This window comes from Lonchura striata, chromosome 20, assembly GCF_050655825.1.
Source record: "Lonchura striata isolate lonStrDom1 chromosome 20, ASM5065582v1, whole genome shotgun sequence".
Taxonomy (NCBI): Eukaryota; Metazoa; Chordata; class Aves; order Passeriformes; family Estrildidae; genus Lonchura; species Lonchura striata.
This window is the reverse complement of record NC_140722.1, coordinates 9,934,656-9,943,942: the sequence shown is the minus strand read 5'-3', so window position 1 is coordinate 9,943,942 and position 9,287 is coordinate 9,934,656.

The following is a 9,287-nucleotide window of genomic DNA, read 5'->3' as shown; positions in this document are numbered from 1 at the left end:
GCGGGGGCTGCCGCCAACGCCGGGATGCGCCCCCCGGGCCGCCGCAGGCGCGCTGGGATGCTCCGGCCCCGGCCCCGGCCCTCCCCCGGGAGGCGGGGGCAGCTCCGATTCCCCGGACGGGGCAGCCCCTTGTTTTCCTCTTGGTCGGACGCGGGAGTGGGCGGTCAGTGCCGGGGCTGGCCAGGTGTGCGTGCAGAACACGCGGTCTGTGCAGCTCCTCTCCTCTTCCCACATATGCGCCCCCGTGCAGGTGATGTGGAGCTCCTCTCCTCTTCCCACTCGGTCTGTGGAGCTCCTCTCCTCTTCCCACTCGGTCTGTGGAGCTCCTCTCCTCTTCCCACACGGTCTGTGGAAGCTCCTCTCCTCTTCCCACATATTTTCCCCCGTGCAGGTACTGGCATGTTCACCCTGAGCATTATGAAGCACCAAAGTAACCTAAAATGCAATGGTTTTTCTCATAATTTTTTTAAATATTTTTCTTTTTTTTTTGTCAGAGTGGATGCGCATGGGAAACAAACTCCTAAAGGGTGATAAGATACGGGATTCTTTAAAATGCACGTTTATTGGTATTTTACAGTGTACCCAGGCTTGAGAAGGAATCCCAGCTGACTGGGAGCAGAGGGATGTAGGAGAGCATCACTCTACTTCCAAAAGTGCTTCTATCTGAGCACCTTGTACGCACCACTCGCTGTACCCTGCAGCTGCAGAAAAGCCAGGCAGTAGACTTTAATTTTGAACAGCAGAGCAAGGCCACAAACACACAACCATCTCCTTTACGTGCCCGAGTCCTTCCCATTGCCTCCCCTGCCGAAGGAGAAGCAGGATCCCGAAGGCACGGCTCTGCCAGCCACCCTGTGCACACATTTGTGGCCGGCCTGAGGAGCAGGTCTCACACCACACACTGTGAGTGGGACAGACTTGCTGCTCAGCTCAGCACAACAGGATAAGAAGCTTTGGGACAGCCTCATCTGGTGACAAGGTCGTCTCTTTGCAATCTCCGGTGGCTCTGGAGTCTGCACAACAGTTTGTTCTGTCGCCTCTGGCTGTCCCTTCTTCCTCTGAAGCAAGTTAGGGTTTCATTTCTGCCTCCCAGGCAGGGTGTGACTCCCCACCAGCAGTGATCAGCCCCACTTCCAGTTTAAATAAGCACGGCCTGCTGCTCCTTGCAGAGGGGTGAGAAGGAGGTGGCAGCTGAAATCAGAGCAGCTCTATCATTTCACTCGAGGAAAGCACTGCCTGCCTATATCCGAAGGAAGCAGTATTGGTCCTCAAGTGCTAGGAATGTTTAAAACCTTTTATTAACAACATTATTGTTATTCACATCAGCCACAGTGAGAAACAGAACAAACAAACAAAGTCTGAATACCTGAGATTAGAAGGCAGACTCTGAATTGATCACAAACCCTTCTGGTTTTAAATTGTAAAATATATTGATTATCTGACCTGTCCACTGTACATAACCAAGCCATCAATTAATGCAGTCAGGTACAATAAAACACATTTTATTATAGGTGAAAGGAAAACACGCAGAGAGAAAGCACCCAGAGAATAAACCAATTTATTTCACCCAGAAAACTGTGGACTGAGGAAGCTTTGGCAGTATTCACATTCCCCAGAAGATGGATTCTGAATGGAAAAGGCAACGGAGCAAAGATCAGTTTATTTTTTCATGAATGCAGATAACATTCCTTACAAACTGCACAGGGAGGTCTCACTCTGCACTGTAGGGTCAGGCAACTGACATCAGAATTAGAAGAGGAGCTCAAGTTGGCCAAAAGCAGCCTGGGGTTAGGCTGGACTTGTTACATGCTCAGGAAACTGCTGGGAACAGCAGGGGAAAGCTGGGATACAGCCATGAACGTTAGAACCTGGCTTTTGTGCCAGTTCTTAAGGTTTTCTGCATCTCTTGTTCCACCTCCTGCTTCTAAAAACCTCCTGTAGGCATTGCTATTTTCCAGCTCAGTTGTACTGCAAAGGAGACACAGTGTGAAACAGCAAAAGGTATTGCTGCTGAAGGGCTAAGCTTGACAGAAATAGGATTTTTTCCACCTGCACTTTTATCTTGATAAGCTGTGCAGAAAGCAAGCATGGCTTGGCCAGGACTCCACATGCCTGTGAAGGAAAACAGACTTTCCTGAGTTTTTTAAGGGTGAGGCCACAGGAATAACACAACCTGTATTTCAAAGAGAGACTTAAAACTCCCAGAGTCTGATATTATAATCTTAATTGATATGATTTCTTACCTGTGTATATGACCATCTGAATTCTTGCATGAGTGCTGCAGGACCACACATCTACCTTGAAAGTTTAAGTCCTAAAACAACTACAACTTTAATTTAGCAAAAAAAAAAAAAAAAAAAGAAAGAAAATCAAAATTGCTCAGTATTCTGAATATTTTATTTCCTGAAGTATAAACTCACCCTCAGCTTTTGATGGATGAAATGTTGCTTCAAGAGTCCAGTCTGAATATTAAGAAGGATTTCTCCTGATTAAGAGGTTCTGGATGGGGCGTGAGGGATTCTTAGCAGGGATTTTGGTGTACAGGGATTTGTGTACACAGAGCAAGGCAATCACAGGCACCTGCATCCCTCACCATGAGGAGAGGACCAAGGACAAAGAATTGGTCAAGCAGTCATTGCTGCAGCTCTCTCCAAATGCCAGGCCACAGGGATGTTTAAGAGATCCTGGTTGTTTCTTTTACCCTTCTTTAATTCCTGAGGATGTGCCTGTATTTTAAGATTCTGATGCACATCCCGACTTCATGGAGGGAATGGAATCCCTCCATGGAGTGGGAAACTTCCTCAGGTTCAAATGATACTCCAAAGGTTGAATGTCCCTGTTCTAGACAGTGTTTGAATCAGGAACCTCTTCCCATCCAAATGTATTGTTTCATGGATCCAGCTGCATTGCCAGGGGTGATTAACCTTAGCTAATGGGACCTTGTTATCACCTGTCCAATTACATCCAGATTTCTGGGAGAAGTCACAGGTTTACTTTAGAATAGATGAAGAAACAAAGTTAGCACACTTGAAACAAAGCAGGAGCACCTTAGCACTGCTTGTTCTCTCTAATACCTGCAGCTTCCTTGCTCTGACAGATCAAGAGGAGCAGTGGAGACTAAAAGTATTAGCTGGGGACATGTCTCTTCACAGCTAAACCCTTTAATTGTCACAGCTGCTGAAGGCAGGAGATGCTCTTACATCCCGTGGTACCATGGGGTGCATTATTCCACTCGGTTCATTTACATCCACCTCCTCTCCATTTTAATAACATCAGCTGGGTCACGGTGCCTTTGCAGATGTCTGATCAAACACAGCAGTGTCAGAGTGTTCCAACCTTTCCATCCACACCCCAAAGGCAAAGCCTGCCTGTCCCAGAGCTAATCAGCCAGCCTGCTCCCCTGCTCCGGGGCACACAGCAGCCTTCCCTAGGTGGCACGTCACATCCTATTTCTGTGTCACAAGTAGAAGTAAGCCTTACTGCCAGTGCCTGAGTGATGGCAGCTCAGCACTGCACACAGCAGGATTTCCTGCAGACACATCCAAAATGATCACTGACAAGTCTGCACATGCAAGGTGGGTGAGCTGTGAAGCTTCCTGCCACAGGACACTGTGGAAGTTTAAAATATACAACTGAATTAGGATAAATCATCTTCCTGCATGGGAGAAGGAAAGAGCTCTCTCCTGTCTCCTCAAGATTAACGTTGGATGCAGGGAGAGGATCTATCTGCTGGTGACTCGAGGTTGCCTCCAGTCACCTTGGGCAGCAGCTCTAGCTGTAAAAACTGGACTTTGTGATGTGTCCCACATGTCTTATTGAAGACTTTCAGCATAGAGAAAGATTACTGAACCAACTAGATAGTATGAAAAAAAGGACAAGAACTTTTGACCTTCTAATTTTAAACTTGTAATTTTTCAAACCTGCCATTACCCTGGGCTAATAACTGCTGCTCTGGGACTGAAGCCAGCTGAAGCCAAGGCTATCATGGTAGAAGACCCAAGAGGTGGCAATGGCCCAGACATGTCCTTCTTCTCTCCAGAGGGACTAGAGAAGCAGAGAAGCCCAAACTGAGCAGCACCACAGTGGCACATCCTCAGCAGGCCATGGTCAGAGGAACCACACACTGATCTTCCCCTCCTTTTGCAGCCTGGTGAATTAATTGCTGAGGAAAACAGCCCGGTGACAGCAAAGCACAATGTTTCAGAAATTGTTCTCATCGCTGAACAAGAAAGGAAAAATTCTCAATGACTTTTACGCTTTGAATTGGTTTCCCTGCAGCCCAGGGCGATCTCTAAAATTCATCAGAACTGATGTGTGAAATCTGTCATTTTCTCTCTGATCCCTGTGAAGTCCCCATTGTTGGGGGGAGGCAGCTCCTAATCAGGGCTTTTCGGCATTTTTACACCACCATCGTCTGCATTTCACATTTGTAATTCTCTAATATTAACTTGCTGAGTTGCACAAAAATTCTTATCACTCTTTGATGAGCAGGTGGAGTATGGCACAGGGAGAAGGCAGATTCACCAAGTTCTCTGGTATGTCAGAGTAAGAAAAAGTGAACAATTTGTCCATACCTGGCTGATATAGCTGCCTTGTTTGTGTGATCGAGGCCTGTATGAAGGAAACCTGACTGGCATCATTCCTTCCCTGGATCAAACACATCAGCAGCACCCATTTACCTCTACGCTGGAGTCAAGGTTCAAATCCACACCTTTACAGCTTTGCTAATGTGGTAATTCTGCCATAACATCCCACAAACAGCCTCTCACAGCCCTCTTTGCTCTATTTCTCCATGGCTATAAAGGAAAAACATTGAGACAGACACACCCTGGAAGATGCCAGCATATTTGTTAGTCTGGGGGGGTGCCTTGTGCCACAGACCACCTCACCCAAGCAGCAGCACTGAAAATCCTCCCTCATCCACTGAAATTCCCCACCTGTCTTATTGGTCTGGAGACCAAAAACATTTAACAACTACTGAACTTGAGAAAGGCTGCTCAGACTAGTGTCGTAGTAGCGCTGGGCATGGCATATGCAGGGATAGGACCCAGGGAGCAGCATGGAGTTGTGTTAGGAGAGGTTTAGGTTGGGTATTTAGAGCAGGTTCTGCCCCCAGAGGATGGCTGGACATTGAAACAGCTCCCCAGGGAAGTGGTCTTGCCTCCCAGACTGGCAGAGCTCACGGAATGTTTGGACAATGCTCTCAGGCACATGAAGGAATTGTTCTGTGCAGGGCCAGGAGCTTGATGGATCCTTGTACTTTCCAGCCTAGGATATTCTATGATTCTATGTCAGTATTCCTGATGAAACAGGCACAGCCTGGAGCAGAGGGGAGGCAGTGCCCAAAGGGTTAAAGCCCGCAGGGGAAGCACAGCTGAGCGCACAGCACCTCCACCATGCAATCTGAGTAGCTGGCATGGTTGCAGCCACATTTCCAGCGGCAGTTTCACTAGGCACTGTGACCAAGGAGTAATTCAACGCAGCTGCCAAGGTCCCTGGGTATTGATACCAAGTGATTATTCAAGGTTTCCATGCAACAGTTGCATTTCTCAAATGATATGACAAAAAAGAGCGCCTGAAGGGTGAGAGCAGTCTCCGGTTTCGGGCACTGGCTTAGGGAGCTCTCATTTAGAAAAACTGCTTCCCCATTTGCTTAGGAATCATTTCTCCCTCTCAAATGATTACAAACTTCCCCCAGCCAATTTAACAAGTCTCAAGTGATGTGCTGGAGAAGAAATCAATAACGAGTTTCTTTTAGCATGTCTCTTGAAGGACATCTGCAGCAGTGTGGGTGTGCGGTGTCAGAGCGGGCATTTGTGAGTCCTGCCCCGAGGAGGGGATGGAACATGAAGTCCAAAGATATTCCAACACATACACACACAAACCCAGCTATTTTTCTGCTGTGTTTTCAGTGATATTCTCTCCAATCCCAGCCAGGGAGAGCTAATGCGCATTAAGAAGTCAGCAGTGTCAGGTGCCACCAGGCTGAGGGAGCATTTTTTACACACATTTACTTAAGAAAAGACTTAATTACCTTGGAAATAAGCCACTTGAACCAGCCTCCCAGAGTTCATTCTGAGTATCCACAGAGTAGATTCAAGCAGCACTTCCAGGCTTTTTCCCTCTCCTGGACCAAACTGACCACTTCGACAGCTTTGATTGCCAGTGCTACAAACTGTGATGTGACACACATGGATGTGACATAAACACAAAGTTAAAGCTGCGTGGAGTAACAGCTGCTTTTAAAATAAAAGGTTTTGCTTTTCTGTTTGCTGTTCAAATATCAGAGTAAAGCTTCCTGTGGTCTCATGTAAAAGCTTTCCAAATTTTGTTCTGTTTTTGAAATGAAAAAAATGTGCACAGGGAGAAGGACTGATGAGGGTTTATAAATACACGTATCTGCTAAAGTTTTGTTTCAGCTCAAGCTCTGAGGTGGAAAAATATAATGAAAGGATGTCTGAGTGACCTGATGGGTAGCACATTAAAATGCCCTCCCAGCTGTGTGGGGGAGTGGGCACAGTGAGCTCAATCAGAAGTGAATTCCCTATAAATATGCAAAGGAAGGATGGGGGCTGATTACTGTCCTGATTTTGTCTGTGCTTTGAAGAGCTGGACACGAAATTCAGTGCTGGAGCTGTGGTGTGTGGTCATGGCATAGGCAGGACTCTGTGATTTAGCTGTAGGACTAAAGCCCTGCCTAAACTCTGGCTTCTGGTGCCTTCACCACAAGCAGGGCTGTGCTGCTCATTAGATGGAGTTACTGATTTGTCTCAGTGTCAAGTTAACTGAGGAAATGTATCAGAAAACATGGGGTTCTCAGCTGAAAAGGAAGGAAAAAAGTAATATTCCCTTGTACAAGGAAAGGGAAGAGACTGTTTTATTAAGTGCATGTGACATTTCTGTAGCTTAATGGCAATATTCATTGTAGCTGGCTAGGTTTGCTAGACTGTGGCTGACAAATGCAATGAGTATCAATAGTCCCAAGTGCTATGATTAATAAAAATAAATCTTATTCATTCAGTGTAATAAATAATAATATAAAAATAAACATTTAATAACAACAGGTGTTTCATCCCGTGGCAGAAAATATGTCACATACAATTTTTCTAGTATTTTTTTTATGTGACATAAGATTAGTAGAAATTTTCTGTCGAGATTTACAAAAATAAGACCCTCCCCAAAGTCACTGAAGTCTCAAGCTTGTGAGGTTGAAAATGAGGTGAAGCCTTTGGTGGCTCAGGTGACAACCTGCAGTTCCCAGGGTGCTACTCAGAGCAGGAGTACCAAAAAATCCTGCAGGAAAAGGGTGTTACCACAGTCCCATCAGTTAACCAGACTTCTCCTGGTGCTAGAAGGGCTGAGTTTGGTGTTGCATTATTTCTCACACAGTTACAGACACACTTCTTACATTCACAGGTGTACTTTGTTCACACAGTTACATGAGTCACGCACAGTGACAACGCAGAACTCCAGTGGTGACATTTATCATGCAAACAGGTCCATTCCTCCCTCCTTGCTCCTCAGATTTATTAACTAGATTTATCGAAGACGGGATCTGCTTTTCTTCTTGTTCCTCCTCAATTTAAGTGTTGTGACATCCTGATATAGTGGCTCATCTCAGGTGTGTTGGGAGGGAAAAAGGCAATAAAAATTCACAGTTTCTCGGTCCATGACAAGTGCTGCTACTAGTGAGGGCTGTAATTCAGCCCACATAGGCATCAGTAAACAAGTCCAGAAAGGCTTTTCCCTTTATTATTTGAAGCTCAGGCTTTCAGCTATTCTAGAAGAGAATTTTTCAGGTATTTTTGTGTGGTTTAAACCAAGAGGTAATGCCGCTTCATTACTGCCAAGGACTGTAATATTTAATAACCAAAATCTAGTCTTATTAATAGATTATAAAGGGTTTAGTAAATGTGTAAAACAGAAAAAAGTGAAAATGAATGTTCTTTGGTTTAAATCCTATTCCAGAGATTTTTTTTCTCCTAAGAAGTTTCAACACCATCATTAATTTACAAGCAAAATTGCACACTAGGTAGCTCATCTTAGTAAGTTTCCATTTGCTATTAGTCTTCTTCACTGCAATTATGGTGAACTTATTCATGAAATCTCTGCAGAATTTGGCTCTAGCTGTTTTCTGTGCTCTCAAATCAGACTGACCTTTACATGTTTGCATATTGTCCTTTTGAAGCCAAGCAAAATGATTTCTATCTGGAAAATCTCAACATGGAAAACAGCTCAAGGATACTGTGCCTGCCTTGTATTATTTTATGCTGTAATTTGTTCCTTATCATCATGTTTCATATGTTCTTGACATTGGGCATAACAATTATAACAATGGCAATTGTGCTAAAAATATTTGTCATTTAGTTTCAAGCTAGAAACAGCTCATAAGCAGATAAAGAGAACAAGTAAGGAAGGCAGTGCTGGCTGCCTTTGCAAATGTTTTTTCTTGGCATTATCTATTATCTCGGAATAGACATTTGCCACACATTGCAGAGATGGGGAGAGAGCTATGCCCCCATCCCAAATTCCTGGAACAGTGCAAATCACACTTGCCAGGGAATGGAACACAGTTATTTGCTTGCTGAGAAAGACAAATGTTTGTGGCATCCCTTCATTCCTACTGCTCACCAGACAGGCCTGTCCTGCAGCCCTTACCTAGGTGAGTCTTTTCTGCTCACTGTGTCTGGGGTTGAGGATGACTCCTGGCTCAGGCTGTGAGCACACACATTCACCCAGAACCACTGCAGAGCCAAGGCCTACACAAATCCCTGGATTATCTACCAATTATATGGAAAAACAAAGATTAATATGCTCATTAGGCCCTGTAACACAGCATTTGTGTAATGGGAACCTCATTGCCTGTTGGTTCACGTTTACCAGAAAATGATGGTGCTTATGAGAAGAGATTACTTTCTCCTTAACTGGAAAAGCAAGTTATTTAAGCCGAGTTTGCTTTATATTTCATACCCCTTCCTCTGTCAGCCTTACACAACGCACACTTAAGGGCCCATTATCTTCTCATTGATGTGAGGGCATTATGTGTGTAGCCACCATTAATGGTAATGAAAATGGCTCCTGTTAATCTCCTGTGCGCTGATAGTCAGATAATAGCCTACTTATTAAGTACAGAGGCCAGACTAGGAGTTGCACCGAAATGAGCAGCGTATTGTCTCTGTGGGATTCAGATGTAAACACTAAATCATTGCCCTGTGCCCACAGCTGATGATTAAAAAGAAGTTAGCAATAGCATAAATGTGCTCGCCTGGCCTGTGCTTCCAAGCACC